Genomic DNA, 13,453 nt, shown 5'->3' on the forward strand with positions numbered 1-13,453 from the left:
CATCATGATAGGGCCCACAGAGCACCGATGACCAGCCATTGGCGGGTGGCCGGGGGAGTAGCCAATCCATTTCCATCTTAAGAAATTTTAAAAAAAAAATTTACAAAATACTTCCTGATTAACGCAGCTGCAACCCAAGGTTTGGTGAGTTTTTGGATCCTCAGCGTACTTCTAACACCTTATTCAAGGACCTGTCTGAGCTGTGGGAAGCTGATTGGCTGGTGTACCACACACCAGCTATATAGCTGATGTAGATACGTGTCGAGCTGGGACAAGCGCCGATGGGCCTCGAGCTCCGAGTTGTATCAAAAGGTTCAAATGACATCAAAGTTACATGGGCCCACAATGATGTATATATTATATCTATATGGTTCATCCAGTTTTCATGATCATTTTAGAGCATTAGGCAAAATATGAATCATATCATAAGCTCGAATGTACCACACCAAAAATAGTAGCAAGGATAATGATTATCACGCCCACCATAATATTTATTTTCCATCCAATCTATTAATAAGGTTAAAAATACATGAATGAATAGGAAAAACAAATTTCATATTGATCTGAAACTTCTATGATCCCTGAAAGGGTTTCAATGGTAGACGTTCAATCCCCTACTATTTTTTGCAGAGTGATCCAGTTGATCTTTAGATCCGTCTTATTATCCAGCTCAAGCATTAAGAGGAGCTCGCCAAATGGATGAACAGTTTGGATATAACACATACATCATGATTTGACCCACAGAACTTGCTGACATCAATACACCATCTATATAGTTGGTGTGGTACAACAGCCAATCCGCTTCCCTTAGCTGTGACCATGCAAGTGATGTGGATGGGACCTTAACCATGGGCCCACCTCAATGTATGTGTTGTATGTATCTGCGGACGCGTATTATCTGCTAGTAGGTTGTGCAGCGAAACTGGCTACTGAAGTGACGTCACAAAGTTCTGTGGGCTTACCATAATGTATTTGTTGTATCTACACCGGTCATCCATTTGGAAAGGTCATTTTAGATCTTTAGCCAAAGAATAAGTCAGATTCAAAGCTCGAGCGGACTCATCACAGAAAACAGTGGGGATTGAAAGTCTGCCATTAAAAACTTTCAGGGGTTGTAGAAGATTTCAATCAAGCTGATATTTGTGTTTTCATTTCTTTCATGTCTTTGTTAACTTATGAACAGGTTGGATTTCAAATAAACATCATGGTGGACTTATTAATGTTTCAATGGTGGTAGTCACGGTCGCCACTGTTTCTATGGTGGGTCTACACGAGCTTTGGATCTGCCTTGCTCTATCTAGAAACTTACAACTCTATACTCCACCTGTTACCCAACGTCTTTTGCAAGCACTCCCAAACTTTACTTTTCTAAGCTGAACCATTATGTAAGGACACATTTTTTTTAGACGAAAATACCCTTACCTATAGCACCTTTGCATACTGTAGACATATAGCTACGGATTATAATCGTAGCTATCAGTAGGTAGCCATTGCGGTACGACAGTAAAACTTGTGCACTATGCTATCAATAGCTACGGTTTTAATCCGTATACAATCCGTAGCTACAGAATGCTACTACAAATAGTGTGAATGCAAGGATATTTTCGTCTGAAAAAAGTGTGCCGGTGCAGACTGATTTAGCTTGGGAAAGTAAAGATTGGGAGACGGTGGGTAAAACATGGACTATACAGTCGGAAATTTCTCCAAATGATCCCTTCGAATGAATGGAAGGTATTGATACAAAACATACATTATATGGGCCCACATAACATAGTGACGTGACTTCGTTAGCAAGTCTCGCTACGTAACGTGTCGGTAGGTAATCAGCGTCCGTCTCAACCGTCTATATCAACTAACCTGTTGTTGATAAGGTCCTGTGCCAATTCATGTTCGGGAAGAATGGAAAAGTGTGGAATTAGATTAGATGGAATTGTATCGGATCCTGTGCTAATTTTATTCAATGTTAGCAAGTTGTGTAGGTCCCACCATGATGTGTGGGCTATATCCACACCGTCCACCCATTTTTTGAGATTATTTTAGAGCATGGGCCAAAAAATCAGGTAAATCTAAAGCTCAAGTGGACCCCACCATAGAAAGCAACGGGGATTGAATACTTACCATTGAAAACTTCTTTGGGGCGACATAAGTTTTGGATCTACCTCATTTTTAGGCCCATGCCATAAAATGAGGTTACAAAACAAATGAACAGTTTAGATATAACACATGTGTCTTATTCTCAAAAATTTCAAATGATGGTGGGTGTATCCATTCAATGTACCACCATATTACCAGCAAAGCATGGCATTCATTTTATCCCATGGCAACACCTAATGCCTTCTAATCCCACCGCCCAAACACGCCCTAAAGCCTTTCTACTGTCGATCTTTATTCGCCACACAACCTATCGTTGAGAAGATCACACGGAAACCAATGAAGGCTCCCTATTGTCCATGTTTATTTGCCCGAAGCGGATTGGCTGGTGTACCACACACTGGTGTAGGTACGTGTCGTGCGAAGGGAAGCGGATTGCGTACCGAGTAAGCGTACTGAGTAAACTATGTGGGCCCACCGTAATTTATACATTGTATCAACTCTGAGCATCCGTTTTATCATATAATTTCGTGGCTTTTACCAAAAATTAATCCTATCCAAAGCTCAAGTGGACCACACCACTGTAACCGTGTGAATTAAAGTCTACTGTTGAAAAGTTCTTGGGGGCCGCAGAAGTTTTAGATCAAGATGGTATTTGTTTTTTCCCTTCATCCATGTTGTGTGATCATATGAACAGTTTGGATGACAAATAAACATCACTAGGGCCCTTACAAAGGTTTCAACGGTAGAAATCAATGCTTTCACTGTTTCCTTTGGTATGGTCTACTTGAGCTTTTGATGTACTTCAATTTTGGGCTCAACCCCTAAAATGATCTGAAAAAACGGATGGACGGCGTGGATAAAACACATGACTTCACTGTGGGCCTAACAGAGTTTACTCAGCACGATAAGAGGGTAATGAGTAACTCAGTACGGACGCTCCGGGAGCTCCGAGTTGTACGAACCGTTCAAAGGAGATCAAAGTTACATGGCCCCCAAAAGGATGTATTTATTATATCCACACCGTTCATCAATTTTTCAATATTATTTTAGAGTATAAGCCAAAAAACGAATGATATCCAAAGCTCAAGTGAACCACACCACAAATGGTAAAAGGGATAATGATTTTCACCTTTAAAACAATCTTAGGGCCTACCATAACATTTATTTTCCATCCAATCTGTTATACAAAAAGACCTAGATGAAAAGGAAAAAAACTTCCATATTGATCCAAAACTTCTATGACCCCCAAAAGGGTTTCACTGGTAGATGTTCAATCCCCTGCTGCTTTTTGTAGTGTGGTCCACTTGATCGCTATATCTGCATTATTTTTCATCTCAAGCCTTGACGAACTCTCCAAATAGATGGATAGTTTGGATATAACACATACCTCATGATGGAACCTACAGAGCTTGCTGGCATCGATATACCAGCTATATAGCCGGTGTGTGTTACACTAGCCATTCCGTTTCCTTGTTTGCTACCCAACCTGTCGTTGTTAAACACCCTAATCCATAGCTTAAGTGGTAGACTGAGTGAAAGATACCTCGTTTCAACACTGAGGTCTTGGTATCCATCTCTAGTGGGGTGGCTAAGAGTGAAGTGTGAACTGACAGTGGGGTATACTAACAAAAAAAAAAAAAAAAACCCCTTACGTCGCTGATAGGGTCACCCGGAAAAAAACGAAGGCTTTCTACTATCAATGTCGTTGCCACCCAGCCTATTGTTTGATAAGGTAATAAATAAACCAATGAAAGCATCCTATTTTCAATGTTTATTTGCCACCTAACTTGTTGTTGATAAGGTCACATGGAAACCAGCTAAGGCTCCCTACCGTCAATGTTTATTTGCCCCCCAACCTATTGTTGATAAGGTCACATGGAAACCAATTGAAGGAAAAACACAACTATCGGCTTGATCTAAAACTTGTGTGGCCCAAAGAAAAAAAAATTAACTTTCAGTGACTATTGTTTCTTGTGATGTGATCAACTTAAGATTTGGATGAATTTAATTTTTTTTACCATTCCCTAAAATAAACCAGCAAAAAGGATATACAGCCTATACATACAATATATCGAGGTGGGTGCCACCGGCATGGGAGACAAGGGTTCCAACAAAGGCCCGTTCCCATTTCAAGACTCAAACTACGTATGGCAGCACACAACACTCACATCAATACTGTATGCTATTAAAAAATCTACGGGCCCACCATGATGGATGTGTTTTATCCACGTTGTCTATCCATTTTGCCACCTTATATTAGGGCATGAGTCCAATGATAAGGCAAATCCAAATCCCAAGTGGAGCAAATCATTGGAAATAGTGGTGATTGAATGGCCACCATTAACAAATTTCTAGGGCTTATTGTAATGTTTATTTGCCATCCAACTTGTTGATAAGGTCACTAAGACATGAATGAAGGAAAAAAAAAAAAAAAAGATTACAAATCTCAACTTGAATCAAAACTTTTAATGATGAGCCTCCAATCACCATTGTATCCTGTGGCGTGGTCCACATGAGATTTGGATCTACCTAAATTTTGTGCTCACGCAATAAAATGATCCCTAAAATGGATGGATGACATTGATAAAAACACATACAATATGGTGGGGTCCATAGAGCTTTTCTAATAGCATACAATAGCATTGTCTCTGGTGTATGCTATTCCATGCAATTCCGGTCTCTTCTGTCACTGCCTATATGAGCAACTAGGTCATTGGCTTGGATGGGCTCCACTATGATGTTTATTTAGAATTAACTTTGACCACCATATGCATCACCCCATGTCAAGTCACGGGCCCAAAAATCAGTTCCACCTATTATTTAGGTTGACCACTTGATTGGAAATAGTGCACAAGGCAATGATCGCCTTTTGAACTGTTTCATTAGTGTGGTCAAAGTAATTTATGTATTGGTATAATTTTTTGACGACATGCCTCTTTAAAAAAAAATCTAAGTGATTGGAGTGGATTTCATATATAAAAGTATCATAGAACTCCATCACTTTACTTAGGAGAACCTCGTCACTTTATCTAATACAACTTCATCAATTTGTTTAATTGAACCATGTCACTTTTAATTTACCAGTAATCCCATACTTTGTGTAGTGGAATCTCGTTACTTTGTCTGATAACCCTATCATTTTGTCAGACAACCGTACCATTTTATCTTGTAGAACTCCGTTAGTTTGTTTGGCAACCCCATTACTTTACCCAATAGAACCCTGTCAAATTGTTTAGTAAAACCTCATTATTTGATTGAATAGAACCCCATCACTTTAGCTAGTGTAACTACACTACTTTGTCTAGCAATTCCATCACTTTGTCTAGTGGCCACCCGTCATTATGTCTAGTAATCATGTTACTTTGTCTAGTCGAATCATGTTACTTAGTCCAACAACTCCATTACTTTGTCTTATGAAACCACAACACTTTTTCTGACAATCCCATCACTTTACCTAGTAGAACCTCACTACTTTTGTCGAGCAACCTGGTCACTTTCTCTGATAAAACACATCACTTTGTCTACTGCAAACACATCACTTTATCTCACAGTCCCATCACTTTGTCTAGTAGAATCTTATCTCTTTGTCCAATAACTCCATCTCTTTATCCAATAACTCCATCTCTTTGGTCTAGTAAATCATGTCGCTTTGTCTGGTAATCTCTTCACCTTATCAAGTAAGACCCCATCACTTTGTCTAGTGGAACTACGTTACTTTATCTGAAAATGTTGTTGCTTTGTCTAGTAGAACTCTATCACTTTGTCCCATAATCTTATTACTTTGTCTAGTGGATTCTCGTCACTTTATCTAATGAAACCCCGTCACTTTGTACAGTAACCTCGTTAATTTGTTTTGCAGAATCTCATCACTTTGTCTGGTGAAACCTTGTCACTTTGTTCGATAACCCTGTCACTTTGTCTAGTGAAACTCTATCAATTTATCCGCCCATCCGGTTACTTTGTCCGGTGGAACTTCTTCAACTGTATACAGAGTTTACTTAGAAAAAAAAATTTATTTGTATGGACATAGCTATTGACTTAGACAAGGCCCACTATAATGTTTCTATAAGATCCACTATGACCATTTGTTATTAAGTCTCATATTGGGCATAAAGACAAAAAATTAGATTCACCCGTGGTTCTCATGAGCCAAACTAAAGGAAATGGTTGGGAGAGAGATGTATATCCTTGATTTTTAAAGGGTCTACCATGATACATGTATGAAATCCACTTCAACCACTAAATCGCACACAAAAAAAACTTAGGCATGTGCCCTAAAAATTGTAACTAGACATGAATCACTTGGGCCATACCAATGGAAATAGTTTGGCAAAGCCCTTTACATTATGTCCAAGTCAATGCAAATCAAATCATAAATGGAACTGATTTTTGGACCCATGGCTTAACATGGGATGAAAAACCTAGTGGTTGGGGCTTATTTGACATAAATATCACAATGAGCCCCACCTAAGCCACTAATTAACCGTTTGCTCTAGCAAGTGGCTGTGAGGGATGGTACTTAGATTGCCGAGGTAGCATGCACAGTGGACAACTTTGTGCTACTGGAAAAGCTTTGTAGGCCCTACCATGATGTATGTGTATTATTCGTGTCATCCATCCATTTTTATGGATCATTTTAGTGCATGTGCACAAAAATGAGGTAGATCTAGATCTCGGGTAGACCACACCATAAGAGATTGGTGATTCCCACCATAAAAAACTTCTTGGTGGCTACAAAAGTTTTAGATCAAGCTGATATTTGTATTTTCTCTTCATCCATGTCTTTGTGACTTTATCAACAGGTTAGATGGCGAATAAACATTACAATGGGCCTTGGTAAGTTTTTATTAATGGTGAGCTTTCAATCACTGCTGTTTCGGTGTGATCCACTTGAGATTAATTTGGATCTACCTCATTTTGGGCTCATAATATGAGGTGAAAAAAAATGGATGGACAACATAGATGAGACACATCTATCATGGTGGGCCCATGGAGATTGTTGAGTAGCATATAAAACCGATATGGGTGCTGCATGCTACAATGTGGTATTGAAAAAGTAATGCAGCTTTGTTGCAACCCCCGATCCCAGGATGCATGTGAGTGGGACATGATCATGGGGCACACTTTGATGTATGTATTGTATATTTATGCCGACTCTTTGTTTTCCCAGCTCATTTTAAGAATGGAAAATAAATTGAAACAGATGTAAATCTCAGGTTGACCACACCAGAAGAAATAATAGTCGTTGATGATTAAAACAATTTTGTGGGCTACAAAAGTTCTGGATCTAGTTGATATTTTTATTTTCCGTTCATGTGGTCTGTGTGACCTCATCAACAAGAGGTTGGAGGACAAATAAACATCGCCTTGGACACTAGCAAGTTTTCTATGGTGGTCGTCCAGTGACCATTGTTTTCTGTGGTGCGTTCTCCTTGAGATTTGTATCTGCTTCATTCTTGGGATAATGAATGTGGAAAAAAGGATGGAGAGCGTAGATATGTAAAGCATACATCGAGGTGGGCCACGATCAAGTCCCACTGATGTCACTGGATCCTGGGTTGCAGCTACGCGTCCTTGAATAGGATGCCGGAAACGTAACCGTTCTTGTTAATAAAGGAGTATTTTGTTAATGGTTCTTTATTTCGTTAAAGTGCAGTGCTGATGTCAGTACAAATTGCGTGGACCAATTAAATTCCAGGAAACTAGAAGCCCCTGTGCACTGGAAACAGACGATCCGCACTCGTAGTATTTATTCTATCATGCTCCTCTTCCGCCCACGCAGGATACGACTTCGGTGAATCCCTGACTATGGGGTCCACTATAATGAGCATGCCTTATATCCACCGGTCCATCCATTTTAACAAATCATTTTAGGGCATGATACCAAAAAAACTTGAAGTAGATCTAAATCTCATGTGGACCACAGGAATGTTTATTTGAAATGGAAGAAGCCAGGGTCAATGAGTAGAGGTGTATACGAGTCAAATCGAGTCGAGCTTGGCACAGCTCAACTTGGCTTGGTCACTAGCTGACCTCAACTCGAACTCGGCTCAGCTCGGCTCGGTCCTCGAGCTTGACTGGCCAGGTCGGCTCGTTTTGGTCAACATCTCGAGCTAGTTCGAGACGAGTTCGAGCCGAGTTCACTTGTGCAGCATTTTCATAAACACATAACTGCATCTTCAAATTCTCACTGTATATAAAATAACAGCAGCAGTTTTATGCGTATTTCATCAAATACCCTGCAGGCAACATCAAAATCAAGAAAAAAAGATATTTGTTCGATAAAACATACCTTTCAAGGAAAAAATATATTTGTTTGATGAAACATACCTTCCCTGCCACTAGCCGACACTTCGTTGAGTCATTTCATCGAACACTTGGTGAGCGACATTAATATCCAAGTAACCGAGTCACCGAATTGGTTCGATCCGAGTTCGATTTGAGTTGGGTTCAATCTGAGTTGAGTTGAGCTAGGGCAAGCTCGAACTCGGTTTTAAATTTTTTTGAGCTAAAAAAATCAGCTCGACTTAGCTCGAACTCAGTTTTGAACTGAGTCAAATTGATCCATTTTGAGTCGAGTCAAGCGAGCTAACCAAGCTAACTCGGTTTGTGTACAGTCCTAGTCAATGAGTCATCTTTGTTTTGCAAGGGTATTTTCGGACTCTTACAATTTTCACGCTTACTTACTTCCCCAAACGACTTTTCCACGGCACGGATTGGATACTGACAAGGTTAGTAGCCAAATTGCTACTGAAGTGACATCACCAAACTCCGTGAGCCCCGCCATGATGCATGTGTTGTATCCATATCGTCCAACTATTTTTAGAGATCGTTAAGGGCATTACAAAGAGACTGAGATAGATCTAAAGTTCAAGTGGACCCTACCATAGAAAATAGTAGGGACAGTGACATCCACCATTCAAAAATTCTTAGGGGCCATGGTAGTTTCCGATGAAGCTTATATTTTTGTTTTCACTTCATCTATCTCCATGGTAACTTATGAATAGGATGTATCTCAAAAATACATCACTGTGGGCCCTATAAATATTTCAACGGTGGGTGTGACAGCTCCCACGGTTTTCTGTGGTGGGTCCGTTTGAAATTTAGATCTATCTTATTCTCTTTGTAATGCCTTAAAATGATCTCTACAAATGGTTGGACGGTATCATGGCGAGGTCCACAGAGCTTGGTGACGTCCCTTGAGTAACCATTTGGCTACTGACCTTTCGGTATCCAATCCGCGCCCCTTTTCTGCTATCTGAGCTATTTCGTGATCCATGCGTCTGTATTGCTATTGCATCATGCCCCTCTTCCGTCCACACAGGGGACACGTCTTCAGTGGATCTCTGCCTGTGGGGCCCACTGTAATGAACATGCCTTATATCCACCCGACCATCTATTTTAACAGCTCATTTTATTGCACGATCCCAAAAATAAAGTAGAGGTAAATCTCATGTGGACCACACATCATATGAAAAAGTGGTATTTGAATGTCAATCATTAAAAGCTTATTGCGGGCCACTGTAATGTTTATTTGCCATCCAACCTGTTGATAAGGTCACACGGACCTCAATGAGGGGACTATAATATCAGTTTGATCCAAAACTTTTGTGGCCCAAGAGAAGATTTTAACGGTCTATCATCACTATTTCCTACGGTGTATGGTGTATTGTATGGATCTGCTAAAAGTTTTTAAAGGCTCGTACTACAATGAACTAAAGAAAGGGATGTACGGAGTGGATATAGGATACGCCCTCATCGGATCCCTGATGTCTGTATGTGTCTTATATCCGCGTTGTCCGTCCTTTTCTCCAGCTCATTCTAAGTCAGGATAAAAAACTGAAGCAGATCCATATCTCAGGTGGGCCATATCACAGGAAAAAGTGGTGATTGAATCCCCACCCTTAAAATTTTCTTAGAGCCACAAAAGTTTTGAATCAAGTTAACGTTTGTGCGGACCCTTCATCTAAGTCCATGTGGCTTTATCAACGGGTTAGATGGCATTTATGGCAAACAGACATTACGATCGCCCCAAGAAGTTTTTAATGGTGGGCGTTCAATCGTCACTGTTTTTTTTATGGTGTGGTCTCCGTGAAAATTAGATCTACCTTATTTTTTTAGATCATGACTTAAAATGAGCTGTAGAAGTGAATGAACCGCATGGTGCAGGGCGCATACATGACAATGGCTCCACAGTTAGGATGGACGAACCTCGGTGGATTCCTGGGAGATATTTTATTGGTAATATCATTTTGAAAATCAAGATAGCATGTTTGAAATGCCAGTTAGATGGGACCAAAATGCAATGGGCATAATTTTTCAATATTCTCACACATTCTCCAAATCCCACGGCTGATTTCCCATATTTCACGGGACGCGGACTACGTGGGAAGAGTGGTTTGTAGGATGTTATTGCACTAGGATAAAAAATCCACTCCTTCCATCCGTTTTTCCATATCATTTTAGGACGAGCCCAGAAATCAGGTGGATCCAAATACACGGTGGGGCCGTACGAGATCAAATTAATAGTCATTGTCAGTGACTATCGTCTAAACATTCACATGATGTTGATTGTTGTTACATATCAAACTAAGGTTTTAGTGTTATCACTTTGTCCCATTGGGAATGACCTTATAAAGGGTTTGGATGGCATGTAGAGATCAAGATGGTGCCCAATTGTAGGAAACTCTTTATCCAGTATTTCGGATGGAATGGTGGCCTTGAGTTTTGGATACACATAATTTCTCATGTCTTAAAATGATCTCAACAAATGGAAGGACGGCGTGAATTTTTCAAAAACATTATGGTGGGCTCTACCTAGCATCATAACTATTGTGGTGACACCTGGATCCACCGAGGTGAGTGGAGGTAAGGCAATTGCCTCCTATCGACCAAGACGACTCATGACTTCTGTTTACTCCACCACATATTTACATACAATGTGTATTCTAGGTGAAGCAACCGTATCGAATGCACACGTTTGATGGTGGACTTACTGTGCAGAGTTGGACAGGGAGACAAGTTGTGTCTGCCTACGTTCGCCCTGCTACAGATAGTATAGACTGTACGTACTGTTAGGGGAGATATTTCACTCCCATTCGGCCAACTTATATGCAAGATTGCTCGTGATTTCAGCTGCAGACTTAACATGGATGAGCTCGCTCCGATCCACTTCATTAATGACACTACACTTAACGACATGGGTATTGGGCTACGACAACGCCAAGCCCAACTCGATAAGAGTGAGGATGAGATAGAAGAGAGTAGTGAAGAAGAGGGAGAAAATGAAATAGAGGAAGAAAGAAGTGAGGAAGAAGGGGAGGAAGCCCAGGACTCTTATGAGGGACCTCCTATTGCTTCACATGACGACCGCCATGATCGAGCTACCTTAGAAGCCACCTGGCTCAGATTGATGAGAATCAAGCTTATGTGAAACAGAAATTTAAGAAGATGTCTCACACCTTGAATGTCACGCCCCAAACTTGGAAACCGGGCTCACAAAATTCCCGATCGCCGAATCTGACGCCGACAGCCTCCGTAGAACCCCATTCTCGGCTCCCAGCGCCCATTCGCCAGGTTCCGATCCTGGGATGCTACAAGGAGGATTTTCAACATCAGTTTGATTCGTAATAAACATAACCAAAGGCATAACCCACAAACAACAACCAAAAACTCCATCACATTCCTACTATAATAAAAAACTTTACAAGTACAATGAGCATAAAGGAAATACAATGATGATAGACAAAAAAAAGAGCTCCAAAAGATCAGCCACGCGTCCAAGCCTCGGGCTGCGATCCAACGTCACCGCACGCAACGGTCGTGCATAAGCTTATAGAAAGCTTAGAGGGTGGTGAAAGTGTATGCTTAAGGTGATAATGTAGTTAGGCAGTATCAGAGTAATGCGGAACATGCTGATGAATGCTAAGAATCCCATTAGCCGTACCAAGGCCATGCGGTGCAAAGAATGATGTCGGCCATACCAAGGCCATGCAATGCAAAATGCAAGTCAAGCATACAAATCCTCATCTAAGTCCACATGTCAATACGGCTCAAATCTGGAATATCACCGGGGTCTAGTACACTCCAAGCCAGATTGCCGCCCCATCGCGCGCAATAAGGTGAGTGGAAAAGACCTCACTCTCGGGCGGGTAAGGCCGATATCGGGCTCGGCTCGTCAATAGCGGACCCATTCCTCGAGCTGGTCAGACTCAGCCTAGCATTGCCCCCTACTCTCGGGCGGGTAAGGCCGCACCCCCTTCCAACCGACCACGACACAGTGGAAAGCGCAACCGTCTGGTAATCGGCACCCAGCGCTCATGCACCCACTCGGTCTAGACGTTGGAGCAACCTCCTGGTACCATAAGGGTTTAGGGACTTTCACCAGGATATCTATCGCACCCCATGTAGAAAGATTTTCGGTATCCAATCCTCGCCAACCACGATACGTCCGTGGAGGCTACGGCCCGATGTCGCTAGGGCGTACAAGAACTATACCACACAATGCGAATGCATGAATCACACTATTCGGTCATGCAGTGCAAATCCTGCGGATATCGTGCGCTCATGTAGGGCAACACCGTCAGGGAGCCCCTAAACAATCCGCCCAAGGCTATGCTATGATCAGTCATTTCTCATATCAAGCATACGTATGATGTATATGATCATGAATCATGGAATTAAATATGTTATATGGGGTGGATGATGTTCATAATGAAGATGGGCCTAGACGGCCTACACACTACACATATGGGCCTAACAGTGGGCCCAAGGGAAAGTCATAATGCAGACATTTAACCACACTACACTTACAATGTGGACGTCAAACCGACATTGCTCCCAAGGCACGACTGCCACAAATATCATATCATAAGTTATTTTGGGATCACACATTGCAATGGACCTTAGGTACATCCATTGGGCCCTTAAATACATCAAATTAGCCAAGTCACATGGGCCTTATATTCATTAAGTGAGCCACACCAATGGGCCTTATGTACATTGCAATGGGCTATAACCCGGGGGCTTCAGAACATATCAAATAGGCCTAAGCTTATGGGCCTTACACGTGTCAAATGGGCCTCGACAGTTGGGCTCCATATGTACATCAAATGGGTCTACTCACCTGGGCCTTATATGTATCAAATGGGCCTCACCAATTGGGCCCCATGCGCACATCAAATGGGCCTCAACTCATTGGCCCCATTACATCTTAATGGGCCTCGACCCATGGGCCCCTAACACATTAAATGATCTCTACAAATGGTTGGACGGTATCATGGCGAGGTACACAGAGCTTGGTGACGTCCCTTGAGTAACCATTTGGCTACTGACCTTTCGGTATCCAATCCGCGCCCCT

The sequence above is a fragment of the Magnolia sinica genome, chromosome 8, assembly GCF_029962835.1.
Source record: "Magnolia sinica isolate HGM2019 chromosome 8, MsV1, whole genome shotgun sequence".
Classification (NCBI taxonomy): domain Eukaryota; kingdom Viridiplantae; phylum Streptophyta; class Magnoliopsida; order Magnoliales; family Magnoliaceae; genus Magnolia; species Magnolia sinica.